Source organism: Triplophysa rosa, linkage group LG21, assembly GCF_024868665.1.
Source record: "Triplophysa rosa linkage group LG21, Trosa_1v2, whole genome shotgun sequence".
Taxonomy (NCBI): domain Eukaryota; kingdom Metazoa; phylum Chordata; class Actinopteri; order Cypriniformes; family Nemacheilidae; genus Triplophysa; species Triplophysa rosa.
This window is the reverse complement of record NC_079910.1, coordinates 5777886-5794748: the sequence shown is the minus strand read 5'-3', so window position 1 is coordinate 5794748 and position 16863 is coordinate 5777886. Positions and strand designations below refer to the sequence as shown.

General features: G+C 39.4%; 1 long non-coding RNA gene across 1 annotated transcript; it reads right to left on the bottom strand.

The window, feature by feature from the left end:
- Window positions 1-3033: 3033 nt before the first annotated feature.
- LOC130545442 (uncharacterized) lies at window positions 3034-11361 on the bottom strand. The gene is made up of 3 exons (XR_008961647.1): window positions 11283-11361; window positions 9806-9842; window positions 3034-3917 (listed from the first exon to the last, which is right to left on the bottom strand). It is a non-coding gene; the product is annotated as an uncharacterized LOC130545442 (long non-coding RNA).
- Window positions 11362-16863: the final 5502 nt, after the last annotated feature.

Genomic DNA, 16863 nt, shown 5'->3' with positions numbered 1-16863 from the left:
TTGCTTTCCCTGGCCAGAACAAGACGTCTCCAGCTCTTTCTTTGCACTTTTCAATACCCAGATGTGCTTCATGAATTTTTTCAAGCATCTCAGCTCGCATTTTGTTTGGCACTACCAGTTTTCCATTTTTAAACAATAATCCATCAGCGTGACTCAGGTCCTTTCTAAACGTCCAGTACTGCTTTACAGGCTTTGGTACTTGAGTTCTTGAGTTTGGCCACCCGGACTGAACCGCTTCTCTGACCATTCTCAACTCTTCGTCGTTCTCTGTTGCTAACTGGAACTATTCTTTTTTTTTCTTTGAAACCGGTAGCTGATGCACAATCAAACTCACATCCATTTCATCCTTTTCTCTGTTGTCCGGCGTGCAATGCTCTTTAAGGTAAGCTCTGCTCAGTGCATCCGCAATGTGTAGCTGCTTTCCTGGAACATATCTCACCTTTAGGCCGTACTTTTGCAGTCTCATCAGCATTTTCTGTAGTCTGGACGGGGCTTTGTGTAGAGGCTTCTTGAAAATTATTTCAAGTGGCTTATGGTCAGACTCCACCTGTACACAGCGTCCGTACAGGTATTGGTGAAATTTTTCGCAACCCTTCACAATGGCTAACAGCTCCTTCTCGATTTGTGTGTAGTTTCGCTCACTGTCAGTTAATGCTCTGGAGCCGTATGCAACTGGTTGTCCCTCTTGGAGAATCACAGCTCCTAAACCATCTGAGCTGGCATCAACTGACAAGGTAACTGGCTGTTTCACGTCATAATATTTTAACACTGGGGCTGTACTCACTAGAAATTTCAAGCAGTTGAAGCTCTCTTGTTGCTCCTTCTCCCAATGCCATGTGTTTCTCCTTCCAGCAGTTTTCTGAGAGGTGCTGTCAGTTCTGAAAGATTTTGGATGAACTTTGCCATGTACTGCACCATTCCTAGGAACCTCTGTAGAGCTGACTTGTCCTGTGGCTCTGGCATCTCCTGTACAGCTTTCACTTTTTCTTTATCAGGTTTTAGTCCGTCTTTACTGGAGGTAAATATAGGATATGTTTTATATAGGATGTGACCTATATAGCTGATTTCACTTAGGCCAATCTTGCATTTCGCTTTGTTCAGTTTCAGGTTTATGCTTCTCAGTTTCTGGTATTAATTTTCGGGTGGGTGCACATTCTCTTGAAGTTGGGAACACCAGTGCTACCCATAGATATGGTGCTACCAAGGAAAAAAGTTCATTTCGAGCGCTGTTCTCTATTTATTTGCTTAAATATGTGTGCAAGTTACCTTTGCATGCTATTCAGTTGTTAAAGAAGTCTAAACTTTGCAGTTATTACAGGGGAAGGGGATTGTTTACATTGCGTTACAAGTTGTTTGCGAAACTTGCACAATTAAAAGGTTCTGTATTTTGACTGCAACTGTCATGCATCCTGATTCCTTCACTTCATCGTGAGTGCCACCTCTTTATAAATAGCATCATTTTGTGGGACTTACTAACCCATATAATATTAGAGTGGAATTTTTCTACAATATTCACTCACCATGACAGTATAAAAGTGCATTTTAAGTCAATCAACTGCAGTATTTCCTCTCTCAATCAGTAGAAATGTGGTTTTAAAATACCGTACTGTACCGGAAACGTATGGTGCGTAAATGACAGAATTTTTATTTTTGGGTGAAGTATCCCTTTAAACCAATCCCTGTCGAAACTACTATTTTTGGGTAATTAAATTAATATATTTCTAACCCAGTGTGGGGTCAAAAAGAATCCAACCCAACCAGTGGGTTAAATTAACCTAGAAAAAGGTTTAAATTTTTTGGAGTGCCCCTTCAATGCACACGGTGCAAAGGAAGTACTATAGAAATGCATGAAAAATCTACAGTTCACAAAGTGCAAAAAAGATCATAGAAGATTATCATTTAGATGCATTTAGTGTACATATATAAATAATGGTGCGCACAAAGTAAATGGTTATGAATGCTTTTTTTTAATAATAACACAGTTACTACTAAATTTGGTTAATATGCTGTCAGACACATTATTCAGATATAGTTCCCTCCATGTGGTAGCCTAGTAAAACATATACAAGCCTGCTATCTAGTGGTCAAATAGGGTACATATTTCATTATTATTGACAGACTTTCAAAGTTAATAACCATTTTAAAAACATTTGAAAAAATGTATTGCATACATAATAATTAATTACCACATGCTTCCTTTTTAAAACATATTCTCAATAAATAAATGATCACATACTTTTGTGTGCGTGTTGTTTTCTATTGATTCACTAGTTTTCAATAAATCCCCATACTGAAAAGACACCCAAAATTCACATGTGCAAAAAACACGTTATCACATGTTTTTGGAACATTTAGGTGTGAATCCCATGTGATAACATGGAAAAACCAATGGGATGACATGTGGTGATGTGTCTCCACGTGATCACGTGTTCTTCACATCACCACATGTTGCACGTCATCCCACAGGTTTTTACACGTTATCCCATGTATTTCACATGGGAATTCAGACAAAAATGTTCCAAAAACACAGTTTTTGCACATGTTGTACACATATGATCACATGTGAAAAACGTGAAATTCATGAGTCTGTTCTGTAAGGGACATTCTGTTAAATATAAGAATCCAACAGGTTGCTGAAGTGCTCCAGCGTAGATATCTGTCCTTCATTGTAACCGATTTCAAATGGTGCTAGAAACCCCAAAAGACTCTGAACACCAAAAGAAATCAGTCAACCTTGTGAAGAGGACACAGATCTCGAAGTCAAAGTATACCTCCTAATATAAGCATACAGAATGAAGGTGGTCAGTTCTTCAGATAGTTGTAAAAGTGATGTGTTTCCCACTCTAAGAACACTGATTTTAAATGGTGCTAGATTTATTTCATCAGTACTCTAAAACACCATCTGAAACCAGCTTCCAAGAGGAGTTACAGTCAGCCTCTCTCCGCTGGCCTTTGATGATCAATTGCTGAAACATAAATCATACAAACAACAGCAAAAATATTAATTACATGCTAGACAGATATACAGTATTTTTACAGTGTAGAACCCTTAAGAAACTTATTTTTTCACTTGTTTCAAAATAAGTGTCAGCAGAAATTAGGCATTTTTTCATCTACTTATAAAACACAACTCTTCCAGGCTTTGCTTTTGATTTAGAGCTATCATGTGCCTGGTTACCAAAATATCAAAAGTTATAAAGTCATGCAGTGAACCCTCTGGCTGGTTAATACATTTTAACCATAACGTCAAACGCATTATTGTCATCATCACATAATCGTTTTTATTCAATAGCAGCTACTGAAAAACTCAATCCTTGCTGACAGACTGACACAACAAACCACAATAAAAAAAAACACAATAAACCTCACACCGCCCATTCAACAGGAAACCCAACCCCGCTACGCTTCTTTGACAAACAGTAATCAAGATTATTAACAAGATTAATAGACAGCTTTGAAGAATCCAGCAGATAGGATTTGAAAGGGAAGAGGCAGGCTGCTTTAATCTCACACATCTTCAGCTGGCCACACTTTAATCAATCAATGGAATGAAGAAAAAAATAACTTTAAGCAACACCTTTTATCGATTTGAAGGATAAAGAAATAATGTGGTTTTATAAATGCAAGAAGTGGAACACGAGCAAATGCGGTGGCATAATGCCAGTGAAAAATAATACAAAAGACAATGCTGATTTGCAACCTGACTAGCAAATCTGGCATAATGGAAGAACAGTATGTATATAACAACAGTCCACACCTCCATCTCTATAGCTACAGTCTGAAACATTTTGTGTTTGTATCTCCCCTATGCAAATGAGCCAATTTACCTACATCTGATACATTCTGCATCAGACAGATTAAATAATGGGCACAGATGCTGGAAAATGTCCTTTCTAGTCAGGAATGTGAGGCAGCACCTGTTGGAGGCAAACATGAGGATTAGGACTAAATCAGTGCAACATACAGTACCTGACAAAGTGGGAAAATGTCTATATCAGACTCGATTTCCCTTAAATGACTGTATTTAAACATTCCTTACACAAGGATTGTTTACATTTTGTAAGAGAACAGAGACTATGTTGTCATGGCCAGTTATGAAGTTAGTGAGGTTTGTGCCTAAAACACGAAAAAAATGCTTTTACGACAACAACAAAAAAACAAGACAAAACGCTGATTAAGAAAATATTAAAACAAATATTATTGTTCTCTATGTATCTGGTCATCAGTGACAAACCTTTTGCATGAACATAACCTTAACATGTATATTCTTTATTACATTCAACTCCATTCCTAAAGACTGATTTACAGAGTACAGCACTTCACAGAGTATTGTTTTCAACCTTTAGTTTGATATGGTTTACTTTGAGCTCTATGACAGAGGGAAGAAACATGCCATAGGAGCCCCTGTAACCCTTATCTGACTAATAGGACAGCACCCGTGGGAGTTTCCCAGCCGAGAGGAGAGGAGCATGGAGACAGTTGCTGTTTAGAGGTATCTGGTTGCCCCTCTCGCTTTCTCCCTTTCTGTTTGTCTTATCCCTGCTTTCAACCTGTTATGTAATATGTACGAAATTTTACAGTAAAAGCTTTCTTTTGGACAAAACAAAAATAGTATATATACTCATGCGTAACATATACATACATGTGTAAACACATATTTGCAATCCCTTAAAGGCGTTTCATATTTTTAAATAAGTTACATCGACAAATAACACAAACACAACTCAAATATGATCTCCTGGACGAACGACACAAATACAAATATCACAGACGAGGGGTAAAACAATACCACACCAAATATCGGTGCAAAACAGCACAAGTTACAATCTGCGTCACAGTCAAATCCTAGGCCCAGACGCCTGTGGGTTAACTCCATCATGAGTCTCATCCCTCAAAATATCCCCTCCTCCCCATATGATGAGGCAGCCGGAGATGCTCTCCCCTCCAGCCTGCTTGTGCCATTGTGCAACCAGCGTTTGCCATAGCTCTGGTCTGTGGCGTCTAATGCAGCATTAACAGCTGCAGTGCAACCTCTGCCTCACACGCACACTCCGATGTAACCTGGGGACAGCGCTGCTAGACGCGCAACAGGTTTCGGATGAGAAAATATGTTTTCTGAAAGGGTCACACTGTCTTCTACATGACAGCAGAGATGACACGCAAAGTTGCAGACATATAGCAAGATGCTGCTTTGACACCATGCATCTAAACAGGAAGCACAGTGGTCAGCTAGCGGAGGAAGAAGTGATTGACGGTGCCAAATCACGCAACAACTCTGTATCGAGGAGACGGCGTTAGATAAGTAACTCGAATAAAACCTCAAGAGAATCGAGGATACAGGATCAAAAACCCTTAACCAGATTCCTTCAATTGATATTACGTAGTAATATCTGATGCGTCACAATCAAGAATATAAAGAACAAACATATGTTTACTTCGACTACATCAAATGTACACTGTTTTGGCGTAACTCATTTCTATTAAGTACAGCTCTCTAAAACAACAACATCCCACGTCATACAGTACTCCCAAATAACACCATTACCTTTCGACCAATCGGATTAATCGTCCAGTTGATAATCCAATAGGACTCGGAGCAGCAGAAGCAGCAGATAGGAGCAGACTTCTGTCACTCACTCCTCTGATGCGGCTGCTTTAGGAAGTCTAGCGCATGTGAACTGGACGCCTGCCAGTGCACAGTCACTAAGAGAGCAAGGTAAACAATTTCTCTCTCTCTCACCCGCTCGCTCTTTCCCTCTCATTCTAGCTCTTTCCCCGATTCCCTCCCTTAACATGTACGCCCTTTTCTAAAAACTACCCTACATTAGGACACGAACTAAGATATAAGGTGAGACACAGGGAGAGAGACAAACACAAAAAAAAAAAAAATGCAGTAAACATACGACTGCGTCATTAAGTGTGTTTCCCGTAATTCGGCGGAAACATTTTAAGGATGAAACTGCAACACAACTGTCCCATTTACCAGCAATATCTGGAGCCAAAATATTGTATTTGGGTTCCTAGTGGCGTAAAAATATCTCGAGTCGCACCTGTTCTTATTTCCACCTGAGCTTTTACAGTATGTGGAGGATAAAACGCAGGGTACCAACCCTAAACTCATTTCACAAGTTGTCTTACCTGTAAGAAAGTGATCTCTCATAAGCCCTTTCTGAGTTTGTGATATATCACTTACCTGTTACTAGGAGCCAGCTTTTCTATACGGTGGCGTGTATAGATACACAACAACATCGCCTGAAAACCTACGCATACAATGTAGACCCTTTCGGTGTTGGATCAAATAATGATCAAAACAAAACATTTACAGTATATGCATCCTAAAGTCTTCACGCCTGTATCGAAGGAACGTTCGAGAGCAGCATTCGCTTCGTTAACGCTTTATATTGTTCATCGTTTTTTGCTCGTTCGCATCATACAAACCTCGCGACGCCATCACACACCCAGCATCGGACTCACACACACCAATCCTCTGAATCACACACACGCTCACAAGCGTGGACTGTATAACTGTATCACATTCTCAGCATCCATGTTTGAGCAGCGATTCTGGAGAACGGACGAAATCGTGAAATCAGAGAGAGTGAAAGTGTGGAGAGGAAAGCGATGGAGAAGAAAAGAAGTGGATGAAAGGCGGACGGATAGATGGAGGGCTGGGACACACTCACAGGTAGGAGAAAATCGCACATGTCCGAATCCTCTTCTCCTAGCTGCTGTTTTCCTCTCGACGTGAAAAAGTGACGTAGCAACTAATCCAAAATCTCTCTCTTCCTCCCTCCCTCCCTATCTCTCTTCGCTCTCTCTCCACCAGTCCTCCACCCTCTCCCGCTCGCTCTATTTTCATCTTGTTGCAACAGCAGAATCGCTCTGTTTTTTTCAGACAGACACATGTCGGCATAAATAGATCACTAATACACACATATGAACACACACGCTGTGATCACCCAGACAGTTATGGCGAGAACTCCCACAATCCCTGTGTATACTCCCTCACTTTGTCTCCGTCTATCTCTCTCGCTCATTGTGACGCAGCACTTAATTCTTGGGTCTTTTTTGCCGTTACGGCCACACAAACGTGGCTTCTTGAAAAATCCAACCTGGCAACACGCTCGCTGCTACATGATGAGCGATAAAGAGCAAGACCGAGAGGGAGACAGAGCTGTTTGATAACAGTTTGCTTCTGTCTGGTATCCTCTTCTCCCCTCTGTCCTCCTATAACTGTGTGTCTACCCATCATCCCCCCCATATCTTTAGCGTCTCATCTGCCTCTCCGAGAACACTCCGGTGTCTCGATGAACTGAGACGACCGTGTTCCTCTGATCACCTGACAGCCTCCAGCTTTTAAAGGCACATCGCAGAGCTGGGTTATGTAACAACTGGTCTGTTTTGTTTCTTGCGTTTTTAATCTCATCTTATTTCCTCGGCCTGTTCGAAATGTCCCAGGCTGTCGGGGGAGAGCTAAATCAGATAATATGGGTTGGGGCGGAAGGACTCTTGGAATTATAAACACGAAAACTGACAATATGACAACATTATTCTGTTAGATCGATATGTGGCTGGATGGATGTTAAAACTATTTTTTATATTATATGATTTGGATGGGTATGACAGGACAAAATATGACAGGATTTTTTCAATCATGGAACGTCTCACCACCAGTATCTTATAGGTTTCCTCTTCCTGTTTTAAGAGTACAGATCTGTAACCATGGAGACAGCATAGATGATGTAACTGAATTCAAAATTACGTAAAGGAAAAAGGAAGCGTAAATGTTAGCAATCACATTAAATTTAGTGATTTAGCAAACACCACATGCAATTTATCACATAAAATATAAAAATAATAAATATTAAGTAGCTTCGGGAACAGATGCTAGAGCAGTAGTTTAAAAAATACAAAAATGTTTATTATAACAAATCACTTAAAAAATATATCTGTAAGTGATTTGTTGGCAAAAAAGGGCTAAATTAAAGAAAAAACATGACACATTCAGTTCACAGACAGAGGAAAACGTCCATATTTGGCTGGTTGACATGGACCACCGTACTTAAATATGCCATTTTGTTCCAAAAATGTTGTTCTGTCTCTATATTAACCTAAAAAAAGTCATGAATTTGAACAAAATAATGTTTGGTAAGCAACATTTCATTAAAGTATAACACGTTTAACCAATACCTGCTTGATTTTGAGAGGGATGCATTAAATGTTTTATTATTCTTCCATTCTACATTGAGTGCATTCTGTACGTAAACTCAAGATGTTTAAGGTGCAATCAGCCAATCAGTATTGTCAGAATGTCGTGAGTTAGTCAGACATCATGGACAACTCTGGTGGTTTCTGGTTTTCTCTGCTTTAATAGACCAGAAGCACCACTTCTCTAGAACAAGATATTAGAACGTCTATCCTATCAAAAAAGACAAGCACAGGCACCTAAAATCTCTCCAAACCTAAAAACTCTATGCTCCGAGTAGCCTGACACACTTTCACGTGGACCACAATTCCCAGCATGCACCTCCCTTTGACATCTCAATCTAAGTGTGGAAGTGAGGCAGGTCAGTTGGCAGGGTGCGCAGCCGCCTGCAGTCTGGCACCAGCAGTAAATGATAATCCTCCTCTCTGTTCCAGTTTATATGCGAGAGGTGCACAGTATGAAACGGCACTATGAAGTGTGTAATGTTATTCTTGGATATCTTTAATTAACGTCTTGTAATCAAACGTCTGCTTAACGCCCGGAGGAACTTCTATGTCGGCTTAATGGCTTTTTGAATAACCCCTTATTGCATTACAACTTGGCACCAAAAACACTGTCAACCGTGTATTGATTGGGGCATAAAAATGCAGGAAGATACAGATAGACCCACTGCAAATAGACTTTAATTGGATATAGAACCAACTGGACTTGCAGAAGGAACAAATGAACTTTCATTTAAGCTTGAAAAAAGTCAGTCTGAACACAGATTAAATGTGGTCAACATTCATTGTGTCAAATTCATCAAATATGTTTTGATTGGTTGTGGCAGACAAATGACTTGGTTGCTGGAAACTTCAAATCTGTTTAGGATATGGTATAAAATATGAATGTAATGTAGTTTGAGGTTTGATCTCGGCTCTCATCTTTTTAAAGCCTCTGCCCTATTTTAATGGCTATTTTGTGGTAAATAAACAAAAGCTAAATCAATACATTTGATACAAGACAAAACATTTGAATGACAAGAAACACTCTGTCGTTATCAACACAACTGATATTATTTTGACCTTTACTGTCTGTGTTTGTTTGTCAACCGTACGCACTAACTAGGGCCCTTCCTGTTGCTATTAATACAGTCATCATTTAGCACCAAGCAGCAGGTGGGCTAATTTTAGTAGCGTCATCTTTACATAGTACTCCACATCCTAGGCTTAATGTCAAACAGTAGGGGAGCCCGGCCAGATGACTACAATGGTCCGACAGGCCTCGACTACCTCTCAAATCTCAGGCCCTGAGTGACGCACTTTCGAGATAGCTGCCACAGTAGACGCTCGGAACAAATGACAGCAAAACCGAGGCATAGGATGAGGATCTTGGCAGACAGAATATAGTGTGCAGGGCTGTAGAGCCACTAAGGAGTGAGACTTTTAAAAGACTGATATTAGTTTAAATTGGGTGGAGGGCAATGGGGATGTGACTAACCTCGTTTGGCTTGGACAGCTGTAGAAGAATTAAACTGCAGATTCGCAACTCCAAAATAGTCCCACAACCAAGATTTTATTCTTTATTACAAACCTATACGAACAATATGTAAACACATACCTTTATGGTGTTATGGTCTCTCTCCATCCTGGATCCCCTGAAAAATAATAATAATACTATGTTCACAAATACAGCAGAAAACTATGTACAGAAACATTTGAAGATTGTAATTTTATGAAAACTATTTATAACATTAAAGAGCAATCAAGTGGTATTTTATATTGTTCGAGTCTGATGAAGTAACATTCAACATTAGTCCAGTCTGGTATCCATAATGTAATATTTTGGAACAGAATTGTTTCACAAGTTTCTCGTATTGTGGCAACAACACGTGTAACTTTATAGTAGAAAATAAATGTTACAATAAATTTACTCTAGGACAAGACTTGACCTGTTTTGTACAGCATTCATTACCATACTTTCGGTCCATGAAATCCTTAATCATCCACAGAACAGCCTTTCAATTACCAGCCGAGGTCGTAACATCATTCTTAACCTTCTCACGCTCCCTTCTAAAGAACCGTCTGCTGTCAATGCTAAATTCTTTAACACTAATAAACTCAAGCCCCTTTATAGCTGACTTCTCCAATCTCTGCAGTCACACAATACAAAACAGCGCCACCCCGCGACATAAGAAAATAAATGCCTGCTTTGTTTACATCAGAAATAAAAGGTGCGCACTTCACTAAAAACATTATTAGCTGGGAATTTCGTGGCTAACAGAGGGATAAAACGTCACACAAAACACCAAACATCCAGAAGTGAAAATAAGGACAAGAGAATTAAAAAGTTATATAAACTCAGCCATAATATTAGGTATGACTGAGCAAGGTTTTCATGCAAATTTGAGACATTTGTGTACTCGGTACATCAATTTGGTTAATCGACTGATGCATGTTAGGAACCCTTATACGCTTAATACTGATGAGAAAATATCGAGCTGACCTGCTAGATGGTATTCTGACGGGAAAGCTGTCTGATGATGGTTTCAGTTCGGATGAAAACATGGGTCTGGGCAAAGCGCATTGGCTTGTAAATAAGAACTGCGTAACATCCTATCTTTGCCACGCCAAGTAGGCTAGTCCATCCTCGCGCGCACGCATACACACACACACACACCTTTGTCGCAGCAGAAAACCCTCCTCCCTGCAGACCCCACCTTGATTTGTTCTCGACTAAAGGCACGCATCTTTTGTATATTTAACTAAAGGCAATTTTGAAGTCATTTTGAAGAACACCACTCAAGGTATTCCCAAGAGATCTCAATGAACACATAACGTTACTTCTGTTTCACAGCATCATTATCATGAAGCACATGGACATCACAGAGTAAATGGACAAAATACGATTACATTGGCTACAATTTACAATAACAATGACATACTTGAATACGCAATTCTGTCTTTGAGCGTAAACACAGTTTAACAAAACTTAAGCAACCTGCCACATTACAATGCATGTTTTTTTTTCTTCTAATGGTGGATCATCTGGAATGCCCAAGGACTTCACATCTTTCTTGAATAAATTCCCCATTTACCTGAACAGGCGTGTCGTTGAGTTTTCTACCACATAACGAGGGCATGCGGTGGACGAACTCCTATCATTTTTAAATCGTCTATAACACACCTTGTTGCCGAGAGCATAGAATTTTCCAGAGCGCAGCCCCGCCCATCCGCACACACCCCCGTTTTCTGATTGGCCGGTGTTCCCGAACGCAGTGTTTCGTCAGCAGAATCACATGCTTTTGACGCATGTTTACAAACACTCGACCGAAACACATGTCGCAGAGCAATTTCAACAAGTTTTGCTGCCGCTGGTTGACAAGTATGGTTCACCGCAAAGAGTCGTTTCCTTTGGGCTACACTCGCCTGTGTGACGAGCCGCTTTAAATAGTTAGATGACAAATTTGAGCGGTCTGTCACGAAATGCGACAAACGTGCCTCGGAAGAGGCGTTTCCGTAACAAAAAGTGGCGTGCGAACCTATAAATGACTGTTTATTAATAATATAAATGCGATTATAACATAATAATCAAGCAAGATTATACAGCACAATTAAACCGGAAGTTTTTGATCTTTAAAATGTTAAACCTCCAATGGTATCTTTTAACTCTGGCGATCGCCATCCTGCCTTGATCTGGAATGTTCTGGTGATTGTCGATTCTGAGGAAGACGCTGGTTTGCCCCTGTGCAGCACGTCACACCCCCATGGCAAAAATACTAAAAAAATCTTGTTTGTTAAATAAATAAGAAAATCTTTGTTCAAGCTGCATTTTACATTTTTTTATTGAAAAGGAATATATTAAAATAGATATTGCCAGATATAGGATTACTTACAGTACGATCCTTATAAAAATGTTTTTTTTTGTACATAATTAAAGTATAGTAAACATGTTTTTGGTTATGGTTTGGTTATAGTTTTACTACAAATACCACAGTTAAAATGCTTACTGTAGTAAAACATGATTAATGTTTCGTAATGGGTCATTTCCTATTTATCACAGCAGAGGGCGACATTTGCCCAATAAAAACACAACAGGCTAATGAATCAGATAACATTCCTAGACTGTGATGGAAATGTTTGAATTTCACACAATTTTGGTCTTCACTCTGGACCCTATCCATTAAAGCACTTAAGACGCTACCCAGCTTGTTCAAACTGCTCATGATATATCTTGCTTTTAATAAAAATTGATGCACAGTATTCTTTCGAGGCCATGTGCTGAGGTTAAGTTAGGGCAAGACATTTTTGTCTCTTCAATGAGCTGAAAATAACAATAATGTAAATCAAATGATGTCATCGTTTATATTTATATAACATATAATTATTAATAATTAAATGCGGCTACTTTTACCAAAACACTTTTACCCCATTTGCATGTAGTAAAGTCAGTGCTGATATAGAGAGACTCACTAATAGACTGCAATGTTGGATCATGTTAAGATTTGAGCTGTAGTGACGCTTGACTTTGGTGTGTTACAGAGAACAGGAAATGAAATCATGTGCATTGCATCATGGTAGAATGAAAGAGAGAGATGTTTTCCACATTCCTTTGGCTTTAAGGGCAGATGCTCGTTCACATGGTCTTAGTTCGTAAATTGTTGCTGACAAAAATGGTCTCAAGAGTGTTAACAACATGCCTTTAGAACAATTGTTATAATCTTTGTTTTCTTCATAGTGCTGCTGATGTTTATTTTTTATTAGTACCAGTGTTTGTGAGGTTTTTATACATATGTATTTAAATACACACACACAAATGTGTCCTTAATATAGGCACATCTCTTGAGCGGTAATCTAAATGTAGAAGCATGCTTAATTCTACATTTTTCTGTATGCACTTGTTGTATAGAATGGTCATGCATGCTTTAGGCAACAGGTGCGAACTTTGCATGTGATTGACAGCATGCTCGAAATTCAGAGATGCAGTAAAACATTACGATCCTCTAATATTCTTAAACTATACCGCTGTCATGTGGCAGGGATTTACAAGTTTGTCCACACCCAGGCTCCCAAAACACCTCTTCACGGGCTCTTTTGGAATGAACTCAGTCAGGCATGTTGTGAGGTACTTTCAATAAATTAAGATATATGAACGTGCTGCTTCCAGTGTTGGCAATCCGACTCTAACGCTATACACAGTTTCTGAGAGTGTGTGTTTTAATCTGCGTGCATGTGTTAGCCTCACCAATAAAACCTGAGAGTATCATATTTTACATAAGGTGAAATGAGTCTCAGGCGTGGCCACCAGAAGTCAGAAAGTGAATGCCGAGAGAAGCTCGTGCCTGGATGGCTTGTTATGTGTGTGTGTAGTTTAACATGTTATGGACACACCCTTAGGTCAGACCGAGTAGCAGCACATGGCTGTGTCAAACTGAGAGACGGATAGAATTTGGCACGCCTAACATGCGTAAGCAGGGCTATCCTTTGGAAAATGCATGTTTTGTCTACGTGTCTGCAAATGACATAGGACATGTTTGTCATGTATGTGCTCACCCACAGAAAAATGTTATTGCTCAGAGGTTGCACATAAGTGTCTTCATGACACTTCGTGGTTCTTAGTCATTTTTTATTAATTAAAATATGATCGCTGTCTGAAATGTTTTTCCTAAAAATCCTCATGAGAATCATTTTAGGAACATTTGACAAACATCTTTTGTCATAAAGAAGACATTTGTTATTCTACAGTAAGATTATAAAGTTATAACAATGAACCCATTTGTCCTTGTTTGTATTTATATAGTTCTGCTGTGGGGTGATTGTGGTTCATTCATGATTTGTAAAATATATTTAGCATGAGGGGGATCTACATTGGCCCTGGTATGTGTTGGGGTAATCAGAGTGGATTGTGGGTATGCCACTGTGGCTACCTATACCTATAGGTGTATTAAGACCTTACATAACGAAGCGTTATATTTTTATTACCTTAGAATGAGCTATTTCTACAGGTCCCCTTACATGGAATTCTCCATGTTGTTTCTACAGTAGCCCTAAACGGACAAACTGCTCTACAGAGCGTGTTCCGTCAATACATTATCTCCTTCAGCAAAGAAGCGAAAACGTCACGACATTTTAGTTCTGTGTCAGCCACCGTAGTTCCATTTCTCCTCCTCCAACCAAATTCCGACAGTTAGGTCTGGAATTCAGCCCATCATTCAACACCCTTTTATGACCCTTGCTGTAAGAACATCCATTGCCCCCCGTAAATCACGTATAGCTGTGGATTATGTGTCCGCTATATTATTCGAACACACAGTCTCACTGCCATTGGCCGTCGATGACAGCCCGTGTCTGGCATTAATAACTTGCAGCTTTAGACTGGAAGTGTAGGATGGAAAGACGGATTAATCCGAAAGGCTAACCAGTCGTGATAGTCCAGATGAAATTAGAGGCCCTGCAATAATAAAAGACACAACTGTCGACTATGTTGTCTGGCTTTGTGTCACAAGTTTACTGAAGATTCATTTAGCGAGGTTATCGTAAACATGATTTCGAAAATTTCTAGGTATTTGGCATGGCATGGATTTCACAAGTTTGTTCCATCTTCTGAGCATCTTGTTAAATTATTACTTTATTACTAAATATCCAGTGATGCATATACGTGCATCACTTCCTCGTTGTTGTGGAATTCTTCTTCTAGGAGGGGATTTTAAAATGGGGGGAACCAACGAATGGGGGAAAGTGGATATATTTCCTGTTCAGATCTGTAGGGACCAGATGTTTCCCTACTGCACGAGATAAGGACAGTGTCAACATAAAGTGTTCGAAACGCTGAGAAAAGCAGGAAGTTGGTAAACATTCTAAAGCCAACTGATTCCTAATAGAAACCTCCTGAGGATACATCTTATATAATGGGGACAGAACGGTCACGAGAAACTGTTTCTGTAGATAAGAGCAGGCATATGATCACGACATTAGCCGTGTTTACTTTGCCTTTGACTTATAGGTTAGATGGATTTAGGAATGATGTCATCTGTGGCACTGGCTTGACATGTAAAGGGGTGATATTATTGGGCTAAATCTCTCTAGAAATATCAGGTTTAGCTTCAGGCTATGATCATTGACCCATAAGGAATATAAGCATTTTGTTATATTGTGCAAGAGGAGTTCATCTAAAACAAAATATTTTGTTCTTTTTTTCACTCTTTCTCATCTATACTGTATTTGTACTATGTACTACCATTTTGATTACATCAAATCCTTTCAAAGGAGAGGTGGTCTTCAATACGTTCAGGAAGTTGAACCGAAGATGCCGGTGTGATATTTATGTTCATTTCAAACGTTCTAGTCAAAACAAATGAGGTAGTGCTGCACTTTGACCCCTCACATTGACACACCGTCAGAATCAGCGTCTGTCTCCCCTTCATCTGCCTTCACCCGCTGTGACGACATCAGACTCTCCGGGGATTCTCCTCCCTTGGCCGCTTTGACCCGAAGCCTACAGCTCTCTCTCTGTTTCTCAGTGAGGCTTTCTAAGCATGGGATGGAGGCGAGAGAAAACTCAATGAGTCTCACAGCTGCATCAACACACAGACCCGCCCTTAGAGGCCCGACGGCCAGATAAAACACCCTGCTGCCTTGTGTGGGAGTGTGTGTGAAGGAGTGTGTTTAATCTCTGACACCTCCTCTTTCACACACACATGGAAAAAGCAACATATTTTTCTAGAAAAATAGCACATCATACTTTTTTTATGAACCAAATCCGCTGATAATCTGTGACCTTGGGAGTGGACACACAAATAAAACATATCCATGGCAATGTCATCTTTTTTTGTTAATTCTCAAAAAGTTTTGCATAAATCCTGCAGTTTTTAAGGCGAGGGTTCGATTTTTCTGATAAACTAATTGCGTTATTGAAGTGTATTGATAATCTATGACCGGAACACACCCTAATGCATTTCTTTTACCAAAACATGTCAAAAAAACATCAAGAAGATTTAAAGACATGTTTTTCCTGCACTCAATGTACTTTTCTGAGGAGACTATCTCAGTGTTCCTTGTTTGCGCGAAACCCATTTGTCCTTGTTTCTATTTATAGTTCTGCTGTGGGGTGATTGTGGTTCATTCATGATTTGTAAAATATATTTAGCATGAGGGGGATCTACATTGGCCTTGGTAGATGTGTTGGGGTAATCAGAGTGGATTGTGGGTATGCCACTGTGGCTACCTATACAGTATGAAAATAGATGTATTGGTAGTATAACTGTCTCCAGACAGGAAAATGTCTGGATACTGATAAGTCTTTTTTAAATATATTTTTACCTTTGTATGTTTTGTTTCAGCAATATATGTTCTGAGCATTTTTTTCTTGATTATTTGTGATTTCTTAAGACTACATTAATAGCTTGTGTAATCTTGCTTGTACTTTATATGCTGCAAATGCTGTTGGCTGTTAGGACAAATTGCTTGTGCTGTGCCTCATTTGAAAGACACTGTAACTCATTTAGCGTCTGATAAATACATGTTATCTAATTTCGTCTAGTAAATCTGAGTCTTGGCTTATGGTCACAGGCAAGGCCGCATTTTACTTTCAATGTACTGAAGGTGATAATTGCTTCAACCACTAATCTGTGCAGTATCTTTTAACGACTCACAACTTTTTATGACCCCAATTTTTTCCAA